The sequence below is a fragment of the Arvicola amphibius genome, chromosome 10, assembly GCF_903992535.2.
Source record: "Arvicola amphibius chromosome 10, mArvAmp1.2, whole genome shotgun sequence".
NCBI lineage: Eukaryota > Metazoa > Chordata > Mammalia > Rodentia > Cricetidae > Arvicola > Arvicola amphibius.
The window spans coordinates 112,209,258-112,222,689 of NC_052056.1; the positions used below are offsets into that span (position 1 = coordinate 112,209,258).

The 13,432-nt window shown below is 43.4% G+C and overlaps 1 pseudogene; it reads left to right on the top strand.

Annotated features, from left to right (window-relative positions):
- Positions 1 to 1,282: 1,282 nt before the first annotated feature.
- Positions 1,283 to 11,441, top strand: LOC121677335 (annotated as a pseudogene).
- The last annotated feature ends 1,991 nt before the right edge of the window (positions 11,442 to 13,432 follow it).

Genomic DNA, 13,432 nt, shown 5'->3' on the forward strand with positions numbered 1-13,432 from the left:
ACCTGAGAAGCATCAAGTCGCAAAGAATTTTAGGGGAAAATATTCAAGAAAAAAAATGGGGTTTCCAAGAATGATCACATTTGTCCCATGCATGATTGACAAAGTGACACTAAAATCACTAAGAGAATCGCCAATATTACAAGACAGAAGAGGGCAAGCAGGCTTCATGGTCCCAGCAGTGTTCTGCACCGTCCTGAAGTCCACTGGTCCTTGCCGAGTAAGACTCTCCCTGTGGGCTTTGCCTCATCTGGAGATCTGTTGGACAAGCACTCAAATACTGGTCCAAAACTAGGCCTCATGGCGCCTCACACATTTGTTTGGGATCTATTATTTCATCAGTAGTTAGTCAGTGTCTCGTTAGAGCATCTTCATTTCTGCCAGGCCAGTGACACTTTTCTTGAGACAGGGTCTTCCAGTGTAGCCCCTGGCTGCTATGTAGACCATCTGGCCTCAGACTCACAGATATCTGACTGCCTCTGCCTCCTGAGTGCTAGGATTAAAGGAATGCACCCACACCTAGCTGCTCTTCGTCTTAAAAAAGAAAAAGCAAAAAAGAGGACTATTTGATTTAATTCATGAGGACACAAGGGTTCCTTTGGAGCAGGAGCTTCAGGTATTTGTGAGCTACCTAATGTTTGGCTTGTTTTTTTAAGAAAGAACTTAAAGTTGGGTGGGTAGGGAGGAGGAGAGGCTCTGGATGTATTTAGGGTAGGGGAGGAATATGATCAAAATCAATTTACATCTAAAAATTGTTTTAAAATAATAAAAATAAGAAAAAAATGAATTGTGATTTGGATTTTCCTCCTTTTGGCTTCCCCTGTGTGGAGACAGGGTCTCACTCGTGCAGCTCAGTGACGGGACCCAGGATCCTCCTACGTCACCCTCCTAAGTACAAGGTTGCAGCATCATGTCCAGAGATGCTGATATTTTCCCAGACTGTTCCTTGCTTTTGAAATGAATGCTTGATGTGAACATCTTTCGTTGGCGCCCCGGCTGAGGGCTGGCTGGAGAACAGCTTCGTGGGCTGTCAAGTTTCAGTTGGAGGCTCTGTGCCATTTTTCCCTCCATGTCTGAGCAGCTCATTTAACCCCTGGTGTTGCCTTGATCACCATTCCTTCCTTGTATATAAAATGAAGAAAATCACAGCACTATCCTTTCCTTTTGGCTCCTCTCTTCCCCCCTTTTCCTCATCTCTTGCCTTCTCTTTTTCCTCCTCCCTTTCCTCCCTCCCCTTCCCGTCGTCCCCCTTCTCTTACCTTGCCTCCTTCCTCCCCATCTTCCCATGACCTTTCCCGTGGCCCCTGGCACCTTCTTCCTCACAAAGGATAACACAAACAGCCTGGAGTTGCCCTGCCTGAATCATTCAGAGTCTGCCCAGCTAGGATCTTCTGCTGGGATCCAGCAAGAGTAACAACTGCCTGTTGCAGGGGGCTTATGGGGGCCTCTCCAATCAGCCATCAGCATCCTTCTCCCCTAGTTCTGCCTCCATTGCTGCCTCCCACTTTGACTCAATGGAACTGCTTTCTCCTCTTCCCCCGGTATTTCCATTGAGGAGGGGTCACCAGCAGGGACAGTTCAACCCCTCTAAACCCCCTCCTCTCCCCTGGGTGCTCCAGAAGCAGTCACAGGGTCATTCCTGTTCCAGGGGTAGTCAGAGGGTGCTGAGGGGGATCAGCCTCTCTCAGGATATCCTTGGTTACATGGCATGCTCTCTCGACTTAAGGCTGCCCAGTTAGTGCTGGAAGGAGACACTGGCTCTCACGGTGTCTTCTTGGTACGTCAGAGTGAGACAAGACATGGTGAATATTTTCAACTTCCAGGGTCAGGCCAAACACCTGTGTTTGCTACTGAATGAGGAGGGTCAGTGCCGGATCCAACACCTCTGGTTCCGGTCCATGTTCGATAGGCTTGAGCAATTCCAGGCGCATCCCATCCCTCTGGAGTCCAGAGGCTCCAGTGATGTTGTCCTTGTCAGCTATTGTGCCCTCTGAGCAGCAGCCGGGCCAGGAGCAGGGCTGGGAGTCATCAGGGCTGTGTGAGAGAAAACAATCACCCAGTAGAACTGCTACGTAGAATCCCTGGGCATATATAGTGTGTGCAGGAGAAAGCGAGGGAGAGAGACAGAATTCCATACATACATACGATGACATATGGTTGTGACCCTTGTGTATCTCTCCAGTTCCTCCAATGTCCTCCTGGTGTGCCCGTCAACTTCATGTCTGTCTATCTGTCCACCCCTCTCTCCCACTTACTTTGGTTAGCTCAGCCTGCCTGTGTTCCTGTGTGGGGTCATTCTCTGGTGCAGGGAAACATTCTTTAAAAAAGAAAGATTCTCTCTACTATCTTCTGTGCCAGTAGCACAAAGGTTTTTAAAAACTGTTTATGACTTTTAAGTTTTTGAGGTCAATATTCTTTTTGTTTGTTTGTTTTGTTTTGCTCTTCTCCCGAGAAAGTTTTTCTGTGTAGCCCTAGCTGCCCTGGACTTGCTTTGTAGACCATGCTGGCCTCAGATTCACAGAGATCCTCCTGAGGGCTGGGATTAAAGGCATTAGTCACACTGCCCAGCTACATTCTTTTTTAATGTTTTTCAAATTTATTTCTTGAGAACTTCCTCTCTCTCTCTCTCTCTCTCTCTCTCTCTCTCTCTCTCTCTCTCTCCAATGTATTTTGATTATAACCAGTCTCTGTTCCTTCCTCCAACTTTTCTCAGGACTCCTACTATGTTCCACTCCTAAATTTATAGCCTTTTAAAAATTATTTTTTCTATTAAAAATTTCAGCCTCCTCCCCGTCTTCTCCCAGTCTCCCATTCCCCTCCCTCTCCCCCAACTCTCCTCCCCCTCCCTCTCCAGTCCGAAGAGCAGTAAGGGTTCCCTGTCCTGTGGGAAGTCCACGGTCCTCCCCCCTCCATCCAGATCTAGGAAGGTGAGCATCCAAACAGGCTACGCCCCCCCCCAAAGCCAGTACATGCAGTAGGCTCAAAACCCAGTGCCATTGTCCTTAGCTTCTCAGCAGCCCTCATTGTCTGCCATGATCAGGGAGTCCAGTTTTATCCCATGCTTTTTCAGCCCCAGTCCAGCTGGCCTTGGTGAGCTCGCATTAGATCAGCCCCACGATCTCAGTGGGTGGGTGCACCCATCGCAGTCCTGACTTCCTTGCTCATGTTCTCCCTCCTTCTGCTCCTCATTTGGACCTTGGGAGCTCAGTCCCGTGCTCCAATGTGGGGCTCTGTCTCTATCTCCATCCATCGCCAGATGAAGGTTCTATGGTGATATGCAAGACATTCATCAGTATGGCTATAGGAAAGGGCCATTTCAGGCTCTCTCTCCTCAGCTGCCCAAGAAACTAGCTGGGGATATTTCCCTGAACACCTGGGAACCCCTCTAGAGTCAAGTCTCTTGCCAACCCTAAAATGGCTCCCTTAATTAAGACATATACTTCCCTGTTCCCATATCTACCCTTCCTATATCTCAACCATCCCATTCCCCCAAGCTCTCTCCATCCTCCCCTTCACACTTTTCTCTCCCCATCTCCTCTTGGCCCCATCCCACCCCACCCCCAAGTTCCCAATTTTTTCCCAGCAATCTTGTCTCCTTCCAATATCCAGGAGGATAACTATATGTTTTTCTTTGGGTTCACCTTCTTATTTAGCTTCTCTAGGATCACGAATTATAGGCTCAATGTCCTTTATTTATGGCTAGAAACCAATTATGAGTGAGTACATCCCATGTTCATCTTTTTGGGTCTGGGTTGTCTCACTCAGGATAGTGTTTTCTATTTCCATCCATTTGCATGCAAAATTCAAGATGTCATTGTTTTTTACCACTGAGTAGTACTCTAATATGTATATATTCCACACTTTCTTCATCTATTCTTTTATTGAAGGGCATCTAGGTTGTTTCCAGATTCTGGCTATTACAAATAATGCTGCTATGAACATAGTTGAACGAATGCTTTTGTAATATGGTAGGGCATCTCTTGGATATATTCCCAAGAGTGGAATTGCTGGGTCCTGGGGTAGGTTGATCCCCAATTTCCTGAGAAACTACCACACTGCTTTCCAAAGTGGTTGCACAAGTTTGCATTCCCACCAGCAATGGATGAGTGTACCCCTTACTTCACAACCTCTCCAGCAAAGGCTATTATTAGTGTTTTTGATTTTAGCTATTCTGACAGGTGTAAGATGGTATCTCAAAGTTGTTTTGATTTGCATTTCCCTGATCGCCAAGGAGGTTGAGCATAACCTTAAGTGTCTTTTGGCCATTTGAACTTCTTCTGTTGAGAATTCTCTGTTCAGTTCAGTGCCCCATTTTTTAATTGGGTTAATTAGTTTCTTGAGTTCTTTATATATTTTGGAGAGTGTACATAAGCGACCCCAAAAACTCCACCAAGGAACTCCTACAGCTGATAAACACCTTTAGTAACATGGCAGGATATAAGATCAACTCCAGAAAATCAGTTGCCCTCCTATAAACCAAGGATAAGGAAGCAGAGAGGGAAATCAGAGAAGTATCACCTTTCACAATAGCCACAAATAGCATAAAATATCTTGGGGTAACTCTAACCAAGGAAGTGAAAGATCTATTTGACAAGAACATTAAGTCTTTGAAGAAAGAAATTGAAGAGAATACCAGAAAATGGAAGGATCTCCCTTGCTCTTGGATTGGGAGGATCAACATAGTAAAAATGGCAATTCTACCAAAGGCAATCTATAGATTCAATGCAATCCCCGTCAAGGTCCCATCAAAATTCTTCACAGATCTTGAAAGAATAATAATCAACTTTATATGGAAAAACAAAAAACCCAGGATAGCCAAAACAATCTTATACAATAAAGGAACTTCTAGAGGCATTACCATCCCTGACTTCAAACTCTATTACAGAGCTACAGTATTGAAAACAGCTTGGTATTGGCATAAAAACAGAGAAGTCAACCAATGGAATTGAATAGAAGACCCGGATTTTAACCCACAAACCTATGAACACCTGATTTTTGATAAAGGAGCTAAAAGTACACAATGGAAGAAAGAAAGCATCTTCAACAAATGGTGCTGGCATAACTGGATGTCAACCTGTAGAAGAATGAAAATAGATCCATATCTATCACCATGCACAAAACTCAAGTCCAAATGGATTAAAGACCTCAATATCAATCTGAACACACTGAACCTGATAGAAGAGAAAGTGGGAAGTACTCTACAACATATGGGCACAGGAGACCGTTTCCTACGTATAACCCCAGCAGCACAGACATTAAGGGCAACATTGAATAAATGGGACCTACTGAAACTGAGAAGCTTCTGTAAAGCAAAGGACACTTGTCACTAAGACAAAAAGGCAACCTACTGACTGGGAGAAGATCTTCACCAACCCCGCACAGACAAAGGTCTGATCTCCAAAATATATAAAGAACTTTATAGCCTTTTAAAAATCCACTGAATCCAATTAGTGCTACCCACATGCGCATGAGTATGGACCCACCCACTGGAGCTTGGGTAACTACCCAGGGCCACACCCATGAAGAAAACTGACTCTCTGTACCCCAGCAGCTATCACTGCCAATAGCTTCTAAACCTGGGGTGAAGGCTTTTGAACCCCTTCCTCAGTCTAGCTGGATTGCCCTCCTTACCCTGCCTGCAGGCTGCCCCCACACTAGATCACACCCTCCATGTAGAACGCTTCCTCATTCTGACTTCACACCCAGACAGGGACTTCTGAAGATTATCTTTATATAATGTGATACAGATATCAGAGGAGTAACCCTGAGGCAGGCAGAGGAGGAGGCACTGTTCTGGAGATGGAACAATAAGGACAGAGTTCAATATTCTAGGGAGCCAGAATCACTTACGCCTGCAAGAAAGGCATGCCAGAACCACCCTGGAAGCCATTAGAACTCAGCTGTGAAAGGCTTGTGTCTCAAGCTAAGAGACATCAATTGGATCATTGACTGCTTTTATAAACAAAGAGTGACAGGGGTCAATGTGATGGCTTAATCGGTAAATGCCCTTGCTGCCAAGTCTGATGACCTTGCTTTGATCCCTAGGACCTATGTGAAAGAAAGAGCCAACACCCACAAATTGTCCTCTGACCTCCATAAGAATGCTTTGACATTTGGTCACCCCATCCCAATACACAAATTAAAATGCGTGTCAGGCAGTGGTGGCACCCACCTTTAGTCTCAGTGCTTGGGAGGTAGAGACAGGTGGATCTCTGTGAGTTTGAGGCTAGCCTGGTCTATAGAATAAGTTTCAGGACAGCCAGGAGTACACAGAGAAACCCTAGTTTGAAAAACAAAAAAACAAAACAAAACAAAAAGTTAAAGTGTAACAAAAATTTTAAAGAGAAAGACCCTGGTCTGGGGAGATGGCTCATTGGGTAAAATAACATGCCACAAACTTGACAATTACAGTGCAATCCATGGAACTCACGTAGACGTAGGAGGGAATAAAACCCTGTAAGGGGTTCTCTGACTTCCACACGCATGCTGTGACACCTGTTTGCCCAGGCACACAATCAGAAATGCCAAAACATGAGATGTCTACAAATACCTTTGAGGATGTGGAGGAAGTAGAACCTGTAGCCACTGATGATGGGACTGTAACCTGCTGCAGCCACTCTGGAAATAAGGGTGGAAGTTCCTAAAACCCCCCAAAATAGAAGCACTATGTGACACAGGGAGATAATTCTAGATACACCCTCGGACACACAAGAATATATGTATGTATGTATATATAATTAAAATAATAATAAAAGATAATCTTAAATAAAAATGTAACTAGCCTAGATATCCACTGACAAATGAAGATACAGAAAATGTGGCAATCATACACTGATGCTATTCTATTCAGCCACAAAGAAAAATGAAATTACATTGTCAGGAAAATGGATGGACTTGGAGAACATCATGTTAAGTGAAAGAAGTCAGACTCAGAACAACAAATGCCATATCTTTTCTCTCACATTCAGAATCCATATTTAAATTTACAGATGTGTGCATATGAGAGGGGTCATGAGAAGGGACAAACAGATTCTAAAGGAGGGAAGGAGGGAGAGAAATAAAATCCATGTGACATAAAAGCAGAGCAAAGCTCTCTTTGGAGGACTGGCGAAGGAGATACAGGAAATGGGGAAGGGGACAATATGAATAGTCAGTGGTGTAGTGACTAGCACAGTGCATATGCTCACTCCAGTAATAGTCCCTCATCTGGGAAAAGAGGACTCTTTAGGAAGGGTGAGGTAGGTAAGGAGGAGGTAGGAAGATAAAGTAACAATAGGGATATTTGAAATAACCATAAGGAGTCATATTATCAGCTATTTACCTAAAAAGAATCCTATAACAATATAATTCTGTTCATAAATACACACACACACATACATATAGTTTTAGTGAACTTTAATTGAGCTAACCATACCCCCCAAGAGCCAAAGACAACCTAACAAAAAAACTAATGCTAGGCAGGAGAAGCCCTCTTTTTAGTTGTTGGCCAGGGTTGTCCAAGTAACATCCAAAACAGACAGACTACTCTGTTTTCCTTGGTTGACCCCCTATGTGTGGGAAGTTCCTATTGCTCAAGAAACCATGCACTTCAGACATAGGACCCAGATACCCCTGAGCTGGAACTGACCCGAATTCCCTTTCCCTGAGGACTAGTGTTCATGGTACCAGAAGGCTCTATGCAAACTTCCAAAGGTGGGAGGAAACCAACAGTCCTATCCAGCTATAGATCCTATGAACCACATCAATGCCCAGTGTGGCACAATAGTCCTAAGAGTGAAGTAGCAGCATGCATACCTTAGTGGTAACCAACAACTTCCTAATTGGATTTAAGACCTGATTGACAAGAAGTAAGTAGGTCTGGCACTGAAGACCTAGCTATCTACTCAGTGACTGTGACGTCATGGATATTGGAGGAGCATTTGTTACCACTACTTTACTAAACCAGCATAACCCAGTCTAACTATCTGTTCTTAAATTTGTAGACAAATGTAGTCTTCACCCCCTGTCAAGTAACTTTCTCTTTGCAATAGATGGAGACCATTACAGAAAACCATAGCCAGTCAAAATGCAGGGTTGTGAAGCCCACTCTCAATGGGCTTCTACACCTCAACTTCTGCACTTAAAATTCAGTGAACATTGTATAAGAGAGAATAGAAAGACTTTAAGAGTCAGAGGATCAGAGAGTTTCCTGTGAGAGTGTATCTCCTAGGAATGTCAGAAGTTACACATATAATGTCTCACCAACATAATTGTCTAAACAATCACAAACAAGGATAATACCAACGGACATGCTGAAGCAGACAAAAAAAAAAGCCCATGAGGCCTCAGTTCCACACAAAGAACTACAGGCAACCGAGAAATGCTGGGTGTGGGAGATATAGCCTTCCCCAAGGGAGAACAATATCTGATTATTCAATACCAATGATCGGCTCGGAAAACATACATACAAGTAACATTATACAGAGTGAGCAAGTTATATTTAGGAATATATATGTTAAATATATGCGTGTATATAAATATGACATACTTATAAAATACATATACATACACATATATGTAATAATAATGAAAAAAGAGTACATGTATTTGAAAGAGAGCAAAGAAAGGTATATAGAAGAATTTGAAGGCAGGAAAAGGAAGGAAGAAATGTAATTTTATATAATCATTAAAAATAAAATAAAATATTGTGTTTGTGGTGATGAAAATGGAACCTAGAACATTGCATGCTAGGTAAGTGCCCTGCCCTTGAGCAGCCTCCTCAACCCACATATGGAAAAAGAATTTCCATTGTAACGATTTGGGTCTGGAACCATGGCTCGGGTAGAGCTTCTGCCTAGAAAACCCCAGTGAGGTGCTCTGGTCCTGGTTCATGGCTTAGAATCTTGCTTATCTTGATGTAGACTCTGGTTCTATTCCCAATACTGCAAACTAACTAACTAAATAGGAAGAAGATTAAGAAATATTTTTAAATCAGCTTGCACAGTAGCAAGCTTCCTCTCCGTTCTTTTATATATCCATAGTTTGGGTTGACCTCTCTTCCTCCTCACAGACTATTATCCCTGTTTAAATCTTTTTTTATCTCAGTATTCTCTCCAAAGTTGATATCTTTACAAGGTGACTAAGACACAAACCCTGGGCTCTCATGAGAGAATTATTACAGCAGGAAAATGTGCCCATCAACAAGATGAGTGTAACTCAAACTTTCTTACATTTTGTTACCTTTTTTGACTGTGTTCTGACATACGAGGGACATCTTTGAGGGATGGTGGCAACATCTTGGCCGCCCCAGCCTTTAAGGTTATGTAGCAATAGCAGAAACTCTGAGACAACTCTCAACCTCTTTCAGGAACTGAAAGGTAGGCTGTGTTGCCTCTGGGACAGATCCTCCTCCTCTTTTTCCTCTGTCTTCCTCAAGGTCACCTACAATCTGGTATCAGATTGGCCAAGAGCAGATTTTGAGAACCAGAGTTTGGCATGGGCATGTATTCATTGCAGGTATGACAGCCGTGGGAACAGCCTGAGATTTTAAGAGCTTGTTAGTTACAGCTCCTGTTGGTGGGAGTTACAGGCTGAGCCAACTTCCCAGTGCACCAGTCAAATAGTTAAGTAAGACATGGAGAAGGTTCCATGGGTAAAGGTGATTGCTGCCAAGTCTGAAGACACAGTTTCATCCTGGGACCCTCATGGTGGAAGGAGAGAACTGACTCTTGCAGGCTGTCCTCACACACAAGATACATAACTAAATGCCAAAAAATATACACGAGCTCTGGTGAAAAACGGCTGAATGTGGCCACATTGGGAAAAGGAAAAGAGAAAGGGTTCCAGTGACCGTGAGTCTGTCTTTGAGGACCTGGCATGAGTCTTAGGTTTAAACAGATAAAGAATATGTGGTAAAGGGAAAGAGGTATGCACAATTAAGCCGTGTTGTTATAGACAGGGTGTGGGTGTTCCTTGTTTGAGTTACGGTCCCACAAGTGGCTGGAAGAAGCCCTGTTCTTGGGAGGATAAGCAAACTGCAGCCTCGTCATTGCAGACGCTGTCCTCATTTCGGGTATGGTGTGTCCCACAAAGGTTTATCCCCAGAAATCCAGGGACTGCTGCAGGCTGAGGACAATGACTGCAGGCGACCTTTAAGTGATTTGGAGGTCTGGAGGTGACCACTATGGGAAGCAGAGGTAGTTCAGTGAGGCTGGAGAGCTGGCTCAGGCCATAAAGTGCTGCCATGCATGTGTGAGGATCTGAGTTCAAATACAAGAGACCGTGTTTAAGGAAAACCAGAATACAGAATAGACCTGTAATCCCCAAGCTGGGCAAATGGAGACAGGATGATCCTTAAGGCTTGCTGACCAGATGGCTTAGTCTACTTGGTAAGTTTTAAGCCAATGAGAGACCCAGTTTCTTTTATTTTCTTTCTTTCTTTTTTAATCTTTTTTTTTTGTTGTTTTTTGAGACAGGGTTTCTCTGTGTAACAGCCCTAACTTTCCTGGAACTTGCTCTGTAGACAAGGCTGGCCTCAAACTCACAGAGATCCACCTGCTTCTGCCTCCCAAGTGCTGGGATTAAAGGCATGCACCACCACTGCCTGTCTGAGACTCAGTTTCAAACAAACAAACAAACAAACATACCCCTGTAGTAGGAATGGCGGAGAGCTGCTTCCCACCACCTGGCTAGCTTTACCCAAAGTAATTACATGGAAACTGTATTCTTTTAAACACTGCCTGGCCCATTAGTTTCAGCCTCTTAATGGCTAATTTTCACATCTTGCTTTAACCCATATTTAGTAATCTGTGTAGCACCATGAGGAGTGGCTTACCAGGAGAGATCTTAACCTGCATCTGTCTCTGAGAGGAGAGGCATGGCGTCTGCCTAAGGCGTCTGCCTGACTCTGCTTTCTTTCTTCCACTATTCTGTTCTGTCTACTCCACCTACCTAATTTTCTGTCCTATTAAAGGGCCAAGGCAGTTTCTTTATTAACCAATGAAAGTAACACATAGACAGTTGACCTCCTCCATCACACCCCAAAACAAACAAAAATCACCTAAAGAGTGACACCAGAGATTGTTCTCTGCCTTCTATATGCACATGCAAACACATATGTGCATATACATACATGTACATGTGCACCAGAACACACATACCTACTTCCCCATGAACATGCATGGGTGCACACACACATGTGCTCAAGATGGTTCAGTTACTCCTATGTTTGAGCCTTCAAAATTGAAGGTGGATGAGACAGGCTAGGTATTGAAGACTGTTTCTATATATTTTTAAGTTTATGCATGTCTGTGTACAGGTGTGAGCATTCAAGTGAAAATGTTCATAAGATCAAAAGAGAGTATTGGATCCTCAGGAACGAGTCACAGGAGATTGTGGGCAGCCTGATGGTGCTGGAAGCTGAATTTGGGTCATCAGCAAGAGCACTCTATGCTCTTAATCCCTGAGTCCCATCACCAGTGTCTTGGCTGACCAACACAGTGAGTCACATGTCCATGACTGACTGAAGTAAAGGAGATAGATAGAGGCATCTGCCAGGCATTGGTCATGCTTTTACTTCCTTGTGGGCTAAGAGTCCCCCTGCCCAAACATCTTCTAAGTGCCTGTATTATAGCAGAGTCAGATGCTACTCAGTCTGCATCTTGGGTTAGATGACAGTGTTCATGTAGGTTCTAGGATATGTTTGGGAAATTAGACTTAGACATCTGGAGCTCCAGGAAAGATAGAAGCAGCAGAAGTCACACATGTTAGAACCCAATGGATCCAGACTGGAGAGGCAGACAGGGCTAGTGGCAGAGTCCTGTCTTTACTCCCCCTTCTCTACCTTACATGTGTGTAGGTACACATGTGTGTGCTTGCACATGGAGATCTGTAGTTAATATCAGGAATCAGTCTTCCACTATCAAGGCCAGGCCTGTCGATCAAATGCAGAGGTCTACAAAATGGATAATTCCACTGGCCAGACTCCCTGGCCAGCTTGCTCTGGGAGTCCCTTCTTCACCTTCAGGGAGTTATAAGTGGGTTTCCATGCTCACTCTGAGTTGACATAGGCTCTAGGGAGCTGAACTCAGATCCTTATGTTTATTCAGAAAGTTCCTTAGCTGTTGAGCCATCTCCCCAGGCCCAGAGTCGTGTCTTTAAAGAAAAGCAAGCTGAAAAAGGGGCTGAGCCAGAGAACAGGTGTAGAGGTACAGAAAGACAGATGAACAGATTTATAAGGGAGAAGAGCTCTGTGTATCACCCTGTACGTGTGTGCGCTCATGCATGTGTGCTAGAGTTGGTATCTTTCTCAATCACTCTCCATCTTATTTTTTGAGACAAGTCCTCTCACTGAAGGTGGAGTTCATTAATGCAGCTAAGACTGAATGGCCATACCTCTCTGGCATGAGAGTTACAGGCCTGTGCCAAGGAGCCCAGATTTGTACATAGGTTTGGGGAGATTGAATTCAGGGCCTCATTCTTGCACAGTAAACATTTTACTGACTGAGCACCCTCAACTCTATCTATCTATCTATCTATCTATCTATCTATCTATCTATCTATCTATCATCTATCTATCTATCTATCATCTATCTATCTATTTATCTCTATCTATCATCTATCATCTATCTATCTATCTATCTATCTATCTATCTATCTATCTATCTATCTATCTATCTATCTATCTATCTATCTATCTCTATCTATCATCTATCTATCTATCTATCTATCTATCTATCTATCTATCTATCTATCTCTCTATCTATCTATATCTATCTATCTATCTATCTATCTATCTATCTATCTATCTATCTCTATCTATCTATCTCTATCTATCTATCTATCTATCTATCTATCTATCTATCTATCTATCTATCTATCTATCTATTTATCTGAGTCAGGGTCTCACTATGTAGTCCAGGCCAGGATTGAACCCTCTATGTGAAGGATGACTGTAAACTTTTGGATCTGTTTCCACTTCCTGAGCACTGGAAAGACAGGCATGCGCTGCTCTGCCTGACTTATGTGATACTGTGGTGCTTCATTATAAGCAGCACTCTACCATCAGTTCCAACCTCATTCCATCTTCTGATGCTTTGTCTCTGCAGCCCTGGGCATTTCACCTATTAGGTAAATCTCTGCCTATAGCTCTTTGATTTGGCCATCTGGAGCATCAGCCAGCATTAGCTAATATCCAACGCCCATAACTAACCCAGTAGTAAATCTTTCATGATTTTTTTCATGATTTACTATGTACCAACTAGTACAAAGCTCACATTAAAGAGCTGACTCACACATCTAGCTGATACTCCTCTACCCTAGTTGCCTCAGGATCGGGTACCAGGAAAACAGGGATAACTCTGATGACCTGGAATCCGCTGAAAACATCTGTTGTCTTTGCGTTTTCTGTGAAAATTTTTATAAAGGCCCTTGGATTTCATTTTGCCTTTGTTCTCTC